Source organism: Bombus affinis, unplaced genomic scaffold (genome assembly GCF_024516045.1).
Source record: "Bombus affinis isolate iyBomAffi1 unplaced genomic scaffold, iyBomAffi1.2 ctg00000173.1, whole genome shotgun sequence".
In the NCBI taxonomy this organism is placed as follows: domain Eukaryota; kingdom Metazoa; phylum Arthropoda; class Insecta; order Hymenoptera; family Apidae; genus Bombus; species Bombus affinis.
The window spans coordinates 76,469-91,729 of record NW_026108886.1 but is presented as its reverse complement, the minus strand read 5'-3'; the positions used below and the strand labels follow the sequence as shown (position 1 = coordinate 91,729).

At 32.2% G+C, this 15,261-nt stretch overlaps 1 long non-coding RNA gene and 1 pseudogene across 1 annotated transcript; both read right to left on the bottom strand.

The window, feature by feature from the left end:
- Nucleotides 1-294: 294 nt before the first annotated feature.
- Nucleotides 295-4,203, bottom strand: LOC126927630 (omega-amidase NIT2-like; annotated as a pseudogene).
- A 3,108-nt stretch (nt 4,204-7,311) lies between these two features.
- On the bottom strand, nt 7,312-9,806 carry LOC126927636 (uncharacterized). Its single transcript, XR_007715713.1, has 2 exons — nt 7,689-9,806; nt 7,312-7,599 (listed from the first exon to the last, which is right to left on the bottom strand). It is a non-coding gene; the product is annotated as an uncharacterized LOC126927636 (long non-coding RNA).
- Between the last annotated feature and the right edge of the window lie 5,455 nt (nt 9,807-15,261).

Sequence of the window (15,261 nt, the reverse complement as noted above, 5' to 3'; positions counted from 1 at the left end):
AGTACGATCTGAATGTTTTGTTAGAATGATACTGTGCTTTTCTCTCTCTGGAATATTCTTTTCATATTTTAATTTTAAGTCGATGACAATCTTAAATTTTATGCCGCATGTTTTTAAAATATAAAATTATATACTATGTTATACTATAATATATTATGTACAGTTATATATATTATGCCTACTGATTGATATGAATTTCTTTCGGTCTCGAATGCGTTAAAACGGAGCGCAAAGAAGTCGAAATTACTTATTGTAATTGGTAAAACATCGTGAAAGGCAGACAGATACAAGAAAGAAGTTAAACTATAAATTATATTTGCGACATTGTTATGTTTTTGCTTTCTTTAAGCCTTTCATCAAGACAGCCGATCTATAAATATTAATCGACCAATTTCTCTAAGCTTGTAACTTCAAATTAATGTTTATATATATAAAGAGTTACGTATTAATCTATCTAAATATTTAAAAAGATGTTTAATGTTATAAATGATGGATATTAAAGATGTTCAAAAGAACGTAGTCTTCGCGTGTTCTTTATCATATCCCTGATCAAAGACATTCCAATATTATTACAATATCCAATTACATATTGATACACAAGATATACAGATTATTATTTATAACATTTTGGTTTTCTTAATTGAGTTATTCATTTAGTACAAATGATAAGTAATTAGTAATAAGTCATAAAAAAAAAAAAAAAAAAAAAAAACGGTATTGTAGTAGAAATATTATAAGAAAACATTTTCTGTTTCAGTGTAGAGTTACTCCTTTTTATAGACAGTGTCGTACAAATCCGTACGTCTTTGAGAAAATGTAGGTATCTGAGCCCTTACTTCCTCAACAACTTTCAAATCTGAGAGAAAAGAAAAACATACGAAGTAATAAGTAATGCTTGCTAATAAATTCAGCAAATACAGAGGGAGCCGGCAAAATCGATGAACCAACGAGACTAAAAGTTAATTACATCATGGATTTCTCGCTTTTAATGTTAAGCTGGAAATTACCGATATCGGTGACCACCATATTTTCCTGAGTTTCCAAATCATAAAGGATTTTCCCCCAGGGATTTGTCAACTGTGTATGTCCCCATGCGACATAACTTGCTGAAGGAACACGAGCCGGTGATATACAGGCGACGTATAATTGATTGTCATTCGCTCTGGAACGCTGAAGTAATGACCAGTGCAGTGGTCCAGTGGTCATATTGAATGCCGCCGGATATATCAGCATTTGGCAACCTAACACAGAGAAACGGGAAATACGAGACCACTGAATTTTAGTTAACTTTGTAGCTGCACAGTCCATATTCCATAATTTATGAATATGCGAGAACAGTCCTCTTGTCGTGCTTCTAATTCTTTTATTTATTTCATTTTCAGCGAATATACTGGTTTTTTAAATTAAGCTCCTTTTTATACAGAGTTACAGATTATATTGATTATATTTTATATAGAATATATTTAAGAAAGATAGTTACTTTCATGCTAGTTAAGTATTGTTCGATTAAGCTACTGTACCTTTGTTCCGATAAATGCGTGCCATTTCCTCGAATCTGATATCATAGCAAATGCCAATACCTATTTTGCAGCCCTTCACATCAAACATTGTTAGGGAATTACCAGGACTGAGTGAATCACTCTCTCGGAAAGTAATCTTGTTGGGAATGTCGATGTCGAATAGATGTACCTAATAACATAAAAATATAGTTGCTAACTCTATTGCTGTAACTTTTGTAATTTAACATCAATGTTACGAACTTCTAAACTTTAATTGTTTTTTATTTAATAACTGACAGCGTTTTTATCACTTTCTTTTATTAAAAAGTTTTATCATTTAATAATATTTGAGAAGGAATATTTTTTAAGAAAAACTAAGTTTTTTCCTATGTGAAAAATTTATATTACAAAACAAATATATTGTACAAAAATTTATATATTATATTACGACAAAAATGTATGTTTCTCGTATCAAAACGTATTTTATAAACCTATAACATATTTTTTAAATTATAGAATTGGTTATAGTACACGTATGTACATATGCATATTCCTAAATTATTCCTAGATAGAGTCACTTTCTCCACCCCAATATTTTCAATTTCAAAGCCACATGGAGGTATATTATTTACCTTCCGGTGTTTTGCTATCAAAGTTCCATCGGGACCCCAAATAGTACAGGTATTGTACAATTTATCGCCCTCTATTTCAGGTATCGTACCACCAACTACATAAATGCTGTTTTCCTTAGCTGCCTTCGATAAAGCAACGCTCGTTTCACCGTTTCATCAGGAATACTCTCGGCGTATTTTGGAAACTATTCTGCATTGCAATATTTCAATTAATGAAAAATAACTGTCCTTTGTTCCAACCATAAATTAGGTTGAAATGTTTGTCAATTTTTTATTTTTTAAATTATTAAAATAACTAAATTTTATATTTAGATTTACTTAAATATATAATTACTTAGATAATAGTACATATAATAAATTGTTTCTACAGGTTCAAGATGAAAAATGAATATTTAGAAATGTTTAATTACAATCATGCTATTTGGGTCAGTACCAGTGACTTGTTACTTAACGACTTTGCTAGTACTTTTTGAAACATAAAGTTAGATTTTAACTAACTTTAATTTTTAACTATTATAGGTGGAATTATAAATACAAAATAATTGATAATACTAGTTTATAAGTACCTAATTATTAGTATCTTAAAAAATATATTTATACAAAAATCACGATAATCATAAAAATGGGGAAATTCTATATTCTCGAGTCAATTCACAATCTTTATGGAAGTATGAACGTTAAGGTAATTTGTCTACTTTTACTTTTTTCTATATAGTTGTTATACATATAATAAATTATTAGAAAAAGAAACAAATTATTACGTATTCCATATGGTGAATTAAAGCATTCAGGAAGAGCGATAATATCAGCATTATGCTCTTTCGCGCTTGAAATGTAGGAAACTGCCCGCTCTACATTTTTGCTTTTTACTTCATTTACTTGAAGTTGTACCAACGCCAAGCGAAATGCTAAAATGTTGGAAAAGTTAAATACACTCGGTTATATATTTCCCATACTTTTTATTTATAAATACTTTATACATAGTGAATACTTACTCGACATCGTTCGCACTACTTGTTTAACGATGTTCGTAAGTATCATAATGTTCTTTGAGGTTATGTATGGTATTACTCGATATCAACATTACGTAAGCAATACGCGGGGATTTTTAATAATTATTGATAAAGTTTAGGACATTAACTTTGATGTAATTGTAAACATTATTACATATTATAATTAAATGTAATTTTCAGTTAAGGGTAAGAAAAGAAATATACTTTTGTAAAAATACACTTTATTATAAAATCTGTATAAATAAAATTGTACAATTTATCTTGAAAGTAAAATGACCGAATACGTTCCTGGAAAATATTACTGCCTACTAAATGATCGAGATCTTGATCTTTCTCGTCGTCTCGTTTTTTACTTGATCTTTCAGACGAGCAATCGTACTTCTTACGTTTCTTTGACTTCTTCAATCTTTTTAATTTATAAGAATCATTACTATTAGAGTTACTTCTTTCTCTCCGTCTCTTCTTTTCAGAATCACTATCGCTGTCATCATTAGATTCGGAGCGTCTTTTTCGTCTTTCTGATTTTTTATCCCCCACTTTATCATACTTGTTCTTATTGTGCATCGTACTTCCGATTTTCTTTCTTTTATTACTACTTTTGTTCTTCACCGTCTTCGGGGTCAGGGGACATTGATCTTTTTCTATCCATCTTTTGCTTGAGTCCCTTGGATTCCTTGTCCTTATATTCCTCATACTTTTTTGTATCTGAAATTAACCCCATAAAATACTGAAATCTAAAACCTCTACATTTATCATATTTTATATAAAGATAGAAGGGACCTTTAAAAAATTGCATGCAACAACACACTTACAGGTACTCTTGAATTAGTTTTTCTACATGTCCGATTATGTCTTTATATGTATATGTCAATTCAAATTTATTTTCTTAAATGTCCCTTAATGAAAAACTAACACTTCATATTAACTTTGAACTTTTGAGTTCTTAGAATATTCTGATTTAGTCACTGGCTGTACCATAAATTCATTTACAGATATTATATTTCCACCAAGAGCTAGTTTTATTATGAGCCTTCCTGCATCATCATCGAATCCTTCTATTTGACCATAATTATTACTTTGTTCTCCAGCTATAATTTTCACAAATGTTCCTTTCTCGATTTTAACTTCTTCCTCTTCTTTTTTGAAATCTGTATTTTTCTTCTGCAATGCTACTTTGTCTGCTCCAAGACCCATACCTTTTGGTCGTAATTCTGGTATGACAGCTGCTACTAATCTGTAATAGTTAGAATAAACGATTGTGAAATAAAAAATGATGTTCTCTGTTTACTTTCCAATAAGTGATGTATTAAATACATATAATTAATTTAATCCAGAGTAAAATTCATACTTTTCATTTCAACCAATTCCCTTTCCTGGTTGCCATCCCATTCCCCTTAACATTGCTACACCAAAAGCATCAATAGGAATTTTTTCATAATCTTCTAACGTAGACTGAAAAATACAAAACGATATTTATAATATGCAAATGTAATACATCTGTGCATTGCACATCAATATGTTGATAACGTACCTGTTCTTTGCCTCTTAATGATTCATCTTCTACTAAAGGTAAAGTTAAATCATTTGTTTTAGTTTCATATTTATTCTTTGACTTAAGTTCCCCAATGATTTCTTTAGTCGCTTGCTCTTCTAAAGTAACAACTTTATTTTCACTATCTTCAACTGGCTCTTTCTTTATTGATATTATTGGCGATGTTTTTCCATTAGATAGCTTTGATTTTGCCTCGTTAACACTAGCGTCTCCTACCTTTTCCTTATCTGCCTTCGGAAGGAAAATGTCTGCATCTATTTTATTAAGAATTCTATCATGCCAGGTTTTTGAACCTAGTAATGGAATAATTAGAGGTTCATCTTTTTTTTCTTCCTCATTGAAATAAAAAAATTGTTTTCAAATATATATATTCCGCTATTGGTGATTTTTATAGGTTAGGTTGAGGTTATATGTTTCTTGATTATAAATTTTACTTTTTGAACTCACCCTATTACTTTAATACCTTTCTCATCAAGGCATTCAATGTAATCAACTTTCTTTTTTTCTTGTGGAATAGCATTTTTTAACACAGGTTTCTTAATAGATTTCGCAAAACCGAAGGAAATCTTCTTTCCTTCTTCTGCCATTTATTTGTTATTTTAACACTGACTTATAGATCAATACACATGTATATACTAGACATAAAGATTGATGTCACTTGAATCTACGTACATGAATCTGATATCTTATTATACTTTATTAATCTACTCAAAATTACTTGCACATTACTAAAATTTCATTCCGACAATGTATCAAGCGTCTGAATAAGTGACATTAAAGTAAACATATATCAAAGAGGAAATAAGAAGAACTGACGCCTATGGTTTTCTATGTTACAGAGCTAGTGCTGCATCATACGGCCAAATGCCGAAGGTGGCTTATGCTAGTATATACCTGCCTATACGTTTCAATGAGAAAATCGATATTATGTGTTCATGTGAAAATTCACATTTCCCTAGGAGCTGTATTTTGATAGATTTAAGCTTCTAATGGAGCATTTTAAACGTATAGAGTATACTATGAAGTAGATAGTAGTGCGGATCATTTTATATTCATAGAAAGTTTGAATGTATAGAAATGTACAAAATGCTCATGATATGCAAAAATATGCAAAATATTCAAAGTAAACCAATCATCAAAAAGTTTAGAAGGTGAAACAAATTTCTTTAATAACACCTAGATTAATTTTTATTTGTTAACAATCCCATATATAACCATAGCTTTCGCCCGGCGCATATACGCGCCCATACATGCGTTAATAAGATAAGAGGAAATAAAAGACAGATTATCGATAAAATACACTAACACATATGTAATACGTGGATATATTACCACTCAGATTACACATATTATATATTATAAGGGAATATGTATACCACGTATATATGTAGAACGAACATTTCAAACTTGTTTATAGCCCGTGCGAACACATAAATGCACGCACACGAACAATTTTTCGAACGATAATTATATTAATAATTTATAACCATTTATATTTTTATATTTTTATATTTTTATATTTTTATATTTTTATATTTTTATATTTTTATATGATAAGCATTTATATTTTTTAAAATATGTTCTTATGGCATACATATTTATTCCACGCTTCATATCTATCCACATCCGTAACTGTAGGTGACATTGTTTTTTAACAATTTTGCTATTATTTCATAATTCTTTAATTCATATTTCAAAGTCGTAACAGATGTTTCTTTTTTTTTTTTTTTTTTCAAGTTTTTCCCATATTGGACTTATTTCGAGCAGCCATGCTTGCTTACAAAGCAATTTTATATCCACGCAAGAATATTTTTCAGTAGATTTTATTATGTGGTTTACAACATCCATATTCTCTAATAACTGGTTGCTAAGGTATAATTTGAACATACCAAGTCGAGTAACTTCATTTGGTAATGATACGTATATTTTCTTTTCAAGGCATCTGCGTAAAGCTGCATCAATGTCCCTAATAATATATTTACAATAAATATTATTGTTCTGTTATATTAATAATAACAAAGGAATATTCCGCACAACACAATAATTAAGATTAAGATAATGAATAATTATGATATTAAGATATTTTCTACTTAGAAAACATTGAAATAGCGTGATATACATAGCAAGGGCAATTAGTTGCAGCCAAAAGAACTACATTAGAATTTTCGTTAGATACTAATCCATCCAATCTAGAAAGAAGTTCTGATCTGAATCTCTTTGCAGGTTCAGACAATGTACAGTTTACTCCTTTATTTGTGCCTATTCAGTCAATCTCGTCGATAAAAATAATTGTAGGCGAATAATTATAGGCAAGTTCAAATAAAACCTGCTCAGTTTAACAAATGTATTTATTATTTATTAACTTTTTTTTTCTTTTTCTTTTTTTCCCTTTTTCTTTTTCTTTTTTTTGCTTTCTCTTTTTCTTTTTTTCCCTTTTTCTTTTTCTTTTTTTTCCTTTTTCTTTTTCTTTTTTTTTACGTGGGGAAAATTCGCTCGGACACGAAGCCACTTCTTAAGTGGCGTAGTAGTGAACATCCAAATTAACTGTTTTTTTCTTTTTCTTTTTTTTCCTTTCTCTTTTTCTATTTTTTTCCATTTTCTTTTTCTCTTTTCCCTTTCTCTTTTTCTTTTTCTTTTTTTTTTTTTTACGTGGGGAAAACTCGCTGGGACACGAAGCCACTTCTTAAGTGGCGTGGTAGTGGACATCCAAATTAACAGTTTTTTTTCTTTTTCTTTTTCTTTTTTTCCTTTCTCTTTTTCTTTTTTTTTCTTTTTCTTTTTCTTGTTTTTTTTACGTGGGGGAAATCCGCTCGAACACGAAGCCACTTCTTAAGTGGCGTGGTAGTGAACATCCAAATTAACTTTTTTTTTCTTTTTCTTTTTCTTTTTCTTTTTCTTTTTTCCTTTCTCTTTTTCTTTTTTTCCTTTTTCCTTTTCTCTTTTTCCTATCTCTTTTTCTTTTTTTTCCTTTTTCTTTTTCTTTTTTTTTTACGTGGAGGAAATCCGCTCGGACACGAAGCCACTTCATAAGTGGCGTGGTAGTGAACATCCAAATTAACTGGGGCACTAATTAGCTGAAGCTTCTAGTCAAACCTGGTATCAGTCTTTGTACGCAAAGGCATTCATTACAATCGTTTAAAGTTTGAAGAAACACCGTTACAAATTCGTGATATAAGAGTAAGCGATTCAAAACTCGGATTCATTTGTTGGAACGACGCCGTGGGCAAAAGTACATAATGGTAAATTTTCTTCCAAGACCAATTGATAGCGCTGACGTAATTAAAATGTGACGATATTGCCAGCGACGTTTCTCCAAATAGACGACTAACTTATTTACGAATTGCCGACACACAATTGCCGCTGGTAATACGGTTAGTAATCACTTTATTGAATTTTCTCTTGACGTGACATCGTCGAGTTCCTAGAGAGATTCTTCTCCCTTGCAAAACTATGTTTCTGCAACGCATGTATTTGTTGAATTACCGTTCGTGAACAAGTCCTTCTCTTTATTACATGTAATAGATTCTTCTTTTGAAGTTTTAAATTACATTGGTAATTTTCTATAATTTATTACTCGAATATGGTAATTTTTTCTTAAAAAGTTTGCTTTTTCTACAATTATTTTACTACAAAAGCCATCAAAAACATGATGTATGTATATATACCCTCAAATATTATCGGATTATTCTCAAGCTATAGTTCAATTTCGGAAATTGCCAATTAAAATCATAGAAAAAAAAAAACACAGAAAGTTCGTTAAAATATGCGATTTTCCAATCAAGATATAGAATTTATTCGAGTAATATAGATTACAGTAGCGATGGTGACGGCAACGATGAATGGACTGATTCTTCGTGCGAAAATAAATTGGAAGCGCAGAACGATGCATTGTTTCAGGGAATATCGATTTTCAAGCATGGTTTTAAAGTACGTGTGCGCGTGACTAGGTTTGTTAATTAATGCCGCTCCCAGGTTTTCAATATATAAATGTGACACCTACATATCTTTAAGCTTAAAACAATTGGACTAACAATTTCATTAAATTTAAATGAATATTTATCTTTTTAAACGCAACAATATTTTTAATGACAACTTCACGTGTAAATCAAGTGCATACATATTCGATCGATCTTGAAATCCTGATTCTCTGCGAAGAGAAAAATCGTTTGAGGTGGCCGTGTTGTGAGTTATACTTGTAGTAGTTAGTAGGCCTGTTCCGCTGTAATTGTCACTGGGGGCTGTAGATGTCGCTGCCGGGGTACTGCTGATTTTTCGGCTTGTCGAGTGCCGCCACACCTTGAATAAAGATTTGATCTACGTTTTATATGCAACGTTTTACATCCACCTCTTTTCAGATACACCTCTCTATTTAAAATCATAGATCGTCACACTCTATAGGTATTTCCTTGAAAAGGTTAAAGTCGTTCTGTATAAAAGCTAATTCAAAGGGGAAGGAAATTCTGCGAAAAATTCTTTCAGATTTCCCTATGTTTGAGCTCGAATCAAAGCAATCCTGTATAATAGGATAGGATGATAGGATGATTCTGTATTATTCCTTGTGTACTTTCTGTTCCTATTATTTACAATAGGATGATTATGCGTTTAACTTCTCATAGAATCTCTCTGATTCCGTATGATATCGTCAGTGTTTTTGAAATATGTTATTGATGTCGTAACGTCAACCGTTTCCAGTGCAAATTCAATTTCGAATCGCAATTTCCATGTTTGCGTGGCAAAAGCGTAAAATCGATAACGCACGCAAACATGTCTTCTTTGCTAATGGCGTACTATAAATATAAATATTTGAATAAATATTGCGAATTTCATATTGCTAAAAGATTTATACTATTTGTTCGTAAATAATCGTCGGATCTATATTTAAGTGGAAACTGCTGCATTAGATCTCTTTTCTTACTTAAAATTATTTGGATTGGTAACTTGGATGTAACATGTAATTTATTCTTCTTTTATAAATAGTGTACAGAAGATACCAATTCAGAGAAATGGAAGGAAAGTCTAAAAGCAAAGAAAATCTACAGGAAGATAAAACGTTCGAGCCTTGCCAGGCTATATATGATGCTAAGTAATTTCATTTTGACAATGGTCCAACATCTTAGATTTAATCAAAGCCGCTGGAATACGCCAAATATTTCATATCTGACTTAAACATGTACTGCGACGAGCGAAAAAAGTAAACACATAAATGTAAAAGACTAATTTTTCAAGTGATCGGTAAAGATTAGGTAACAGTAACTACAAGTTATTATTAACGAAATGTAATAGTTAATTTTCATTAGCATTAATAATGTACAAAACATTTTACAAAAATGGACATCTCAAACCATGTTTACAGTTTTGCACATTAATTATACTCGTCGAATCAAGGTTTCAACATAGGTATTTCGTCCACTAGTACTACTTCACGTTTATTATATCCAATAGAATTAACTACTATTTAGGTAAATTATTTTGTGGAATGGTCAAATAATGCTATTTTCTCATTATACCTTCGACATTCGCTTTCTACATAAAATCAACGGGCTGTGTTTACACTTTTGCTTGTCACGGCGTATCAAGGAAGATTGAAATGTAAAGTAATTCGCACAAAAAAGTAGATATTAGTATTGATGTTATTGTATTCCATATTTGACCTTAAAATATGAATAAAATCAGTCTAAGTATTAATGAAATTTCAAACATTTTTTCTAAAACAACGGAACTTTCCTTTCTAATGAGCACTATATGATGCAATAGAAAAACAATTTGACACTGAAAATTGTGGTCAAGATCAATTTTGCGCTACACTTATTTAACCAATTTTCATCAAATCGAAGGTGTAGAATGGCTTGAAAAAAATACCGCGATAAATACTTTTTTGACACTTTGTACAAAGGTGTATATCAATGTGTATATCGATACACATACTCTGTATGTGCATATCCGTGGTATATATATCCGTTTTTCGAAGCAAAATGTCATCTACCTGTTCAAAAGAGCAAAGCAAAAACACTACATAGAGGGTTTGTTACTGTTAACACTCTCTATTTCCGTGCGTAAAGTATCCAACCAGATATCCAGGAACAGCTTTCAGGGAACGAGATTGAATATTTGATCGAATATATTTAATATGGCAATGTTACGTATAACAATATACGTATGGAATTTTAAAAGTCACGAGGGTTGCAGCGGACTCAATTTTAATGTACATTAAACATTTTGCTCATTGATGACCTTACCTTAATTTTTTTCTCCTTCCTCACTTTCTTCTCCTATGCGAGTGACACAGCAAGATTGATAGTAACAAGCGATTTCATTAAAACACAATCTCCTTTTCCATTTGATAAACACGATACGAGACGAGGGAATGATTTAGGAACACGACTTTCGAGCGGTTTCAACAACTATTAAGTTTCATTTATAGCAACGAACACTGCCAAAGACGTAATCGATAAGATTCGCGTAGGTGCCGTAGATGACGTAGATGAAAAAACGTAGATCAAACGTAAATGACGAAATTATACATTAATTTATTTTAACGCGTTAAAATTACGCTAATGACAGTTGCTCCATTCAATTTGTTCACATATTTGAGCCTTATATGGAACAAAGTGAACGGAGCATCTGCAAGCGTGTTAACTGGACAACGACGAATTTTCACATCTACTCCACGAAGCTTCACATATATCAATGACCACTGCCGTAGTCATGGTCAAACATAGATGACGAAGTTATGTATTGATTCACTTTAACACGTTCAGATTACGCTAGTGACACTTGCGCAGTACTATTTGTTCATATATTTAAGCCCTATATGCAACAAAGTGAACGTAGCATCTGCAAGCGTGTTAGTTGGACAACGACGAATTTCGTTTCGCAAACACCGACACGTGATACATTTTGAAGTTACGTGGATGCGAGAGTAATTCGTTCCCTTAAATTGCTCAATTTCCATTTCTTTCGCCATGTATATTCGAGTATTGCATTTGAATTGCAGAGCAGTGGGAAGTAACGGCGCACGTCGTTGATATATCGACAGGAACATGAATTCTTTTTTCATAGGATGAATACTTTTTTCATCGAATTATTAAACCGAATCAAGTTTTCAAATCCAATCATTTAATTTCATCGTTTTACATCGAACGTTTCAATCTTTTTTCTTTTAACTACCTTACCTATATTTCATCTCGTTGAATATTCAATATTTTTAATGCTACTACCACTTATTGGTAATTTCAAATATGTAATTATCGTTCTGAAGTTAGAAATTCGAAATAACATTCGTCAGTATATGATTCTACGTTTTATATAGAGTAATAAAAATGATACAATGAGTTTCGGTAAATAACCAATAAAAATTTTTGTTCCTTTTTCTTTTTCTTTTCTTTTTTTTTTTTTGGTTTTATGTATCCAAGGTCGAGAATAAACTATGTGCACGTTTCTTGTATTCGTTTCTTGTATTTTTATGAGGAATTCAGTCTTTTTACGCCACAAGAGTCTCAACGTTTTCGTTTTCACGCCTACGTTACGCTCGTTAAACACGTTCCAACAAGACCATGAATAAGGATAACAGCTTTAATGTTTTCACATGTGTTTATTTATTATTTTAGACCTTAAATATTTTATTTATAAATTCTTTATTTAAACAAGTTACCATTGTCGCTACAATAAATCAATGAATGAAATCAGTTTAAATTTAAAATATCATTTCATAATTTCTCGTCACTTGTATCTAAAAACAACAAAAAAACGGTGTACCCACATCGTGCGTAGACGGGAAATTAAAACAGTGGAGCTTAATTGAAACACTGATCATATTCCGCGATTGTAAAACAATAATAGAAAGTCGTGTTTCTTTAGAAGGGTATGAAATTGTCAGGAGATTATGTCATAAATGAAATTGGAAACTGGCTGGTCAAAGGTATTAAACTCAATTAAACTGAACTGTGTTATATTGTACAAAGGCTAGAGAACTGCTACCAAATATCTGCTAGTTTAAAGGTGTCCCTTATAAATTATAATTATATTTCAAATTCAATCTCCTAGTAATAAGTAAATTAATATTTTACCTAAAATCTGTGATATAGATAACAAAAATAAATTCTTTACATTATTCGTTAGTTTGCAATATAATTAGAATATTATCTTTATTTTCTGGTGTCTTTGTTATCCTTAAAAGATAAACTGCTTATTTACAAATTTAACACTGCATATGCTATTAATAAATCATTTTATATTTAATTTTGCAACCTTCAGTCATTGTTAAAACTTGTTGACAATACTGTCGGTTAATAGAAATTTCTAAAATCCCCTTGTTTCTACTCGATTAAAGGGTATATTGCAGAAACTATGTTAGCTACAGTGTTAGTTACAAATCACCTGTGTCACTCCATTAAACTTATACACAATAGTATTGATTCTTGTTTTAATTTAAAATAAAATATGTTATTGTAGGAAGGAAGCAGAATGTTCAAATAATTGAAACAACTTTTTGTCCTATAATTAGTGCCTTTCATTTTAAAAATTAAAAAATTTTTAATCAACGATATTTGGAAGTTTCGATCTAAAATGATCAGGAATTGAAACAGAAATACTTTTATGCCAATAAATACGTATTCTTCACATATAAAACAAATATGAAAACAAAAATCGATGTATATGAATGAATTTTGAAATGGGGAGGAATTATATGATTATACCCATTCTCTGTTGCGTTTAATTGCTTCAATTGATGTTTCATGAGAATTTTCATCGAATTTTTTTGAGATTTTTTTTTTTATTAGAATATTTACAATCAGTTCTCGTTGAGAATTTTCAGTAATTAATTTAATTTGGCGTGATACAATGACATGGACCATAATAGTTTTATATTGTTGGTTCTAGTAGAAACTAAGGATTTAAACTAGAGGGTATTTTCTTTTTAGTCTGCGGATCTGGTCCGTCGTGTCCAGTAGTTGGGTGACTAGTGGGTTGTGGTGGTTGTTGACTCTTGTGTTATATCTGCTTCTGGACTTGTGTATTTCATCTTTGACTGTAGGTATCTTGAGGTCACGGTGGATTGTTTCGTTGGTAACATACCAGGGTGCATTTGATAGGGATCTTAGCGTTTTCGATTGGAAGCGTTGGAGTATTTCAATGTTGGAGTTACTTGCTGTTCCCCATAGTTGGATTCCGTAGGTCCAGACAGGTTTTATTACGGCCTTGTAGAGGGTTATTTTGTTCTGTATGTTTAGTTTGGAGCGTCGGCCCGTGAGCCAATAGAATTTTCTTAGTTTTTCCTTTAGTTGCTTTGTTTTTTCCGAGATATGTTTTTTCCAAGTTAGCCTCCTGTCCAGGGTCATGCCCAGGTATCTAACGGAGTCCTTGCTTGGGATTATTGTGTTGTTAATGGTGACCTGGGGGCAGGTTTGTTTTCGGAGCGTGAAGGTTACATGGGAGGATTTTTTTTCGTTTATTTTAAAACCCCATTTTTGGAATCACTTTTCCATGGAGTCGAGACTTCGCTGGAGAGTGGATGAGGCAATTTCCGGGTCTGCGTGGGTAGCTAATAGTGCTGTGTCGTCGGCAAATGTTGCTATTGTTACCTCGTTTGATATAGGTAAGTCGGCAGTGTAGATGGAGAACAGTAGGGGTCCGAGGACACTACCTTGGGGTATGCCGGATTCTATTGGGAATGTTGCGGAAGTGGCGCCTAGACATTTAACTATGAATTGTCTGTTGGTTAGGTAGGATTTTAAGATGGAGTAGTATGGATGGGGTAGGATCTTTTTGAGCTTGTAGAGTAGCCCTTGATGCCATACTTTGTCGAATGCCTGTTGGATGTCTAGGAATACCGCTGAGCAGTATTTTTTCTTTTCAAGGATTTGGCTGATCATGTGGGTTATGCGCTGGATTTGCTCTACTGTTGAGTGTTGTTTTCGGAAGCCGAATTGGTGATCTGGGAGTGTTTTCAATTCTTCTAGGAGTGGAAGGAGACGATTCGTGAGCATCCTCTCGAATAATTTAGACAAGGTAGGTAAAAGACTGATTGGGCGATAGGAGCTGGTTTCATATATTGGTTTACCGAGTTTAGGGATGAGGGTGATCAGTGAGATTTTCCACGCCTGAGGAAAGTGTTCAATGCGGAGGATAGCGTTAAAGATTGATGCGATGAGTGCAATCCCTTTTATGGGAAGTTCCTTGATTGCTTTATTGCCTATTAGGTCGTAACCTGCTGCTTTCTTGGGGTTTAGGCGATTGATTGCTTGTATGATCTCTGAAGAAGTGAAGGGTTCATAGGAGGGGACATTTGGAAGGGAGTGTGCAGATATTCGGTAACGTCCGCTGCAGCTATGGAGGAATGGGGTTGGAATACTTCAGTCAAGTGTTTGGCAAATAGGTTGGCTTTTTCTATAGGGCTACGCGCCCATCCACCCTGCGGACGGCGGATTGGAGGTATTATTTGTGGGAGGCGCGTGAGTTTCCTGGAGGCTTTCCATAGTGAGTAGTTGGAGTCGGCTGTGGGGGACAAGCTGACGAGATATTTGTGAAAACGGTCATTATTGTAGTTTTTTATAGTTTTGGATATT